Source organism: Leuciscus leuciscus (genome assembly GCF_965113295.1).
Source record: "Leuciscus leuciscus genome assembly, chromosome: 7".
NCBI classification, from domain to species: Eukaryota; Metazoa; Chordata; class Actinopteri; order Cypriniformes; family Leuciscidae; genus Leuciscus; species Leuciscus leuciscus.
Window position 1 is genome coordinate 5,599,515 of NC_138731.1, and position 4,425 is coordinate 5,603,939.

Here is a 4,425-nt window from a genome sequence, read left to right on the forward strand (position 1 = left end):
AGCATCATATTTCGATAAAAAACGGCAAACTTCGAGGAAATTGCCACGCGATTCTGACTCTTCTCCCTCCTTGTGTCCACGAAAGGGCAATCCAAGTTTAGACAGTAGCCTCACAACATCAACTACTTTGCATAGATAACCTCTGTTCTTTTCTACTGTAGTTTTATGGCTTTCAGAAAGTTTAGCTGCAATAGATCCGGATGAGCTGGCTGCTTGGAAGTTATTCCACTTAATCATACAGTTAAGATGGGCCTGGCTTTTCCCATGTTTCTCTAGTTTACTGCTCAGTTTTTTCCAGTCACTCATGCCCTTTCTAAATGTGTCCTCAATGCAGCTTTCAGTCTGGAAATGGCGACAAGCAAAACAGTAGACTGAATCATTTCTAACGGAATACTCAAGCCAAGGGTAATTCTTGTAGAAGTAAGTGGAAAACGATCGTTTTGTACTTCCAAAACATTTTGAGGGGAATTGGGGCAGAGCAGGTTGCTTGGGACAGCCGTGTTTTTCTCCAAGATCATCTTTGTTGGTGTTACCTGCAGCTAGAGCATCTGTGGCCGTGGAGTGAACGTCAGGACTGCAAACGGTTGCTGCTGCTGATCCAGAGCTGCTCGGTGTTCCCTCCAATTTCACAGCAGTGTCTGTTTGCATATCGTCATCATCGGTTACTGTTGTTTGTGTTGTATCCTTAGATCCCGATGACTGATTATTTGTGTCATTTGGAGCTCGACGTTTTAAAAATCTCCTTATGTCCATATTTTGGTGTAACGAGTCCGACAAGATAACTACAACGCTATTACATGCTAGCTGAGAATCGCTGGACTTACGTTAGCCTGTCACATGACCCAGAGTCCTGAATTTTTTTTTTTACTAAAGCAGTATATGAAATCAGATGCATTACCTACCAACATTTAGTTGTTTTGTGTTATTTAAAATATTTATAATATATCTTTTTTTTAAACAATGCAATTTTTTTTGGTTGAAAAAATAAAATGCAATTACCCGTTTCAGCCACCAGGGGGGGCAATGCTCCCCCTGCCCCCCCGCAAACTCCGCGCCTGACCACGACATTAAAAGCTGCGTGGACCAGGACAGTTGTTCGGCTACCGGACAATGTGGTTATAGTACTTCTGCAGAAGTTGCGTGTTAAACGTGATGACATATGCGGCTGCTGCAAGAACTCAACCCACAAAGGACACGTCGTAGATTCGTTAGGCGTACCTATCAATCCATGGGACCGAACTATCTTTGGCACGTTGATGGGTATGATTTTCTACCCTCGGTACTTCTGATTCCGGTTCTGGCTTGATTGACAGGTGTCTCGTCCATTCAGCGATAAGGATGTCATTCTCAAAATATACCTACCTTTTCCATTTTGTATGAATTGTCGTTGTGTTTTCTGAATTGTCGTTTTGTTTTTTCTGAATTCTTATTTTGTTTTCTGAATTGTTATTTTGTTTTCTGAATTGTCGTTTTGTTTTTTCTGAATTGTTATTTTGTTTTCTGAATTGTTATTTTGTTTTCTAAATTGTCGTTGTGTTTTCTGAATTGTTATTTTGTTTTTGTAATTGTGATTTGTTTTGCACCGCTCGGCCACCGTAGCGTAGCGATATTAGCATGTATTTCAATGTAAGTTAGTACCATCTGACATTGCTGTGTTTTGTTGTAATGTTATGTGTTTAATGTTGTCAGCTAACGTTCGTTTAAAAACGCATGAGAGGTAAAACAGCGTGGGAATGAGTAAAGTGATAAAACCGTCATTTATTCGTTAGAAGTTTACATAACCTCTTCAAACACTGATAACGATATTGAAAAGATATTTGTTTAAATTTTTTTTAGATCAAGCATTGGAATAAGATAGAAAGTCTGAGTAACTTTTTGTCCTTTTGTCTTTATTCTGCTGAAGTGGCGCACTGAAAGTGGATTCATGTCACCTCCATCAGTCCTTTCTTTAATCACTGGAAACCATTAAGGGAAAGACCCTCAGACGTGTCATAATAGGATATATTCGGCTGCAGGTAAAATTATTTGATGATTTGATTTTGGTACCATTTGGCTTTTGTGTGTGTGCTTCCCTTGCTATGATACACATTTCTGATGGGATTGCCATGCTTTAAGTGTATGTTTACATTTTTAATCATGTAATACTAACAGTCTCAAAGATGACATTACTCAGTTCATGTTGTGTGAATGTTATGATGGCAAACGTTTTTACAATTTAAATCAATTTTAAGATTGTTTAAAGGAATGGTAAAAAAATAAAAATAAATACTGCTTTTTAAGGACTTTTCATTGAATAATTTCTTCTTTCCCCCCTTCAGATTCTCCAAGGATCCAGCTGATTACTGGCAATTTGGTGGAGGATTATTCTTTAGCTGCTACATTGCACTATCACTTCTGGTACGGATTCATTGGCCTTTTGTGTTATTTTTTTTATTTTACTTGATTTAATAAATTACTTTTAATTAGTACAATGTATGGTTAGGATTCTGAATTAAAACAGTGTAATGTTTCTCCACAAATATTATCAGAAATATACAGAAATATATAATTGTTGAAACAATATAAACCTGCATTGAAAGATATAAAGAACAACAGACCTCAACCCTCTCAGCTCAACACCACAATTTGTTGATTTCTTCATCTGTTTTAAGGATGAAATCATGACCTTATGATTATAGTAACCGTAACTGACACATGGGAGTAATATAATTTTTTTTACAATTCCACCTTGGGGCTCTGAAGAATTTCTTGTGTAAATGTACATCTGAATACATAAAATATGTGTTTTAGAATGGATAGTGTTGTATACTCTGTTTTCTACCCGACAAATTGAACTGTAAAGTGAAAATCTTGTACATGATTTATTTAGTTTTCAGTGTTTTTGCTTTTATTTATAGGATAGTAGCAGACAGCGGGCAAGAAGTGAAGAGGAAGTGATGGCATCGGAATGGACCTCGAGCTGGTACTCTGTCGGAGCACTGCACAAGGCTGTCACATTTTATTGAGAATTTAAAAACTTTATTTTTTTACTGTACATTTTAAATATTAAATGTTTAATTTAAGGGTTACTGTAATTGAACAAAAACTGTCTTTAAATATTCCATTTAGATGTTTACTTCTACAGGTTTTTAACATTACGTCGAAAACGCTGCAATTTAAAGTTTGAGATGTTTTTCATCTGTTTTAGAAAGTATTTTTAGACTTGTTTTTTCAGAATAAAACTTGTTTTACAATCTTGAGCATGTGTTAACTCATTATTTAATGTGTTTAATTAAGCCATTGCTGCCAGTCATTTGACAGTTAACAATTTTTAGTGTACAGTATGGACAGTTAATCACAAATTCAGTCAGCATTGTCATGACTCATGTTCCAACTGCAAACTAGGTTGTAATTGAATGTACAATTGTATTATCCCATGATGAACGTCACGATATCAACGTTGATTCAATTTGCAAAATCGAAAGGTAATTCAACGTTGATTCAACGTCGACAGAAGACCATAACCCGAAAGGTAAGAGTGAAACGACGTCGCGATTTCAACGGTGAATCAACGTTGTTTCTTCCGCGGTGAAACGACGTCACAATATCAACGTTGATCCGTTTTGCAAAATCGAAAGGTAATTCACCGTTGATTCAACCATGGTACCTGACGTTGTTTCAACGGTGAATCAACGTTGAAATGCCGGCTGGGATATGTTTATACTTTTTTTTTTTTATCTCACAATAACGGAAAAAGGGGTAGAGTGGCGCGCATGCGCTGTGTGCGAGAAAACTTATTGGTAACCACAGCAACCGTTCAGCGCAATATTGAAAACATCATATTCATTTTTTCTCACTTTTTATAAGACTGATAATTCCCATTGCACTCCACACTTTGTGCTGAAACCTTTGCAAAAAAAGCGATATAGAAACTCCTAATGTCAAATGTGTTTGACAGAAAATAGTAATCCAGACTCGTAGCAGAAAAGGACAGATGTCTTTACATCCTAGAGCCCTTTTCATTTATAATGATGGATTTATGTTTCCAGATGAAAACTAATGGGAATATTATATTACATTACACTACACTACATAATTGTGTTTGTCACTTGTACCTGTTAACAGTAAATTAACAGCACTTGCCAAAACCATCAACAACCATTCAAAGGTCTCTTTTAATGTCATTTCCAACATCAAAAGTGTAAAGAAAATTAACTCTTGTCTTTCATGATCTTCCTTTTGCTACTATTCTGTCATTCATCTTCCTCTGTCTTTTCTAAAAAACAAAACTCTTCTTTTGGTCAAAAACAGGAAAATGCATCAATCTGTGGTTCTGATGATGAATCCAGTGTGTTTGTGGACATGAAGCAGTAATACTGTAGTCCAGCATCTGATATCTAAAGAGCTTCATGGGTAAAGATGGCGCTAGATTACTGTTAAACAGCC

The 4,425-nt window shown here is 36.4% G+C and overlaps 1 long non-coding RNA gene across 1 annotated transcript; it reads left to right on the top strand.

Moving 5' to 3' along the window:
- Nucleotides 1-1,902: 1,902 nt before the first annotated feature.
- On the top strand, nucleotides 1,903-3,690 carry LOC309503602. The gene is made up of 3 exons (XR_014207772.1): nucleotides 1,903-2,015; nucleotides 2,319-2,397; nucleotides 2,898-3,690. It is a non-coding gene; the product is annotated as an uncharacterized lncRNA (long non-coding RNA).
- Nucleotides 3,691-4,425: the final 735 nt, after the last annotated feature.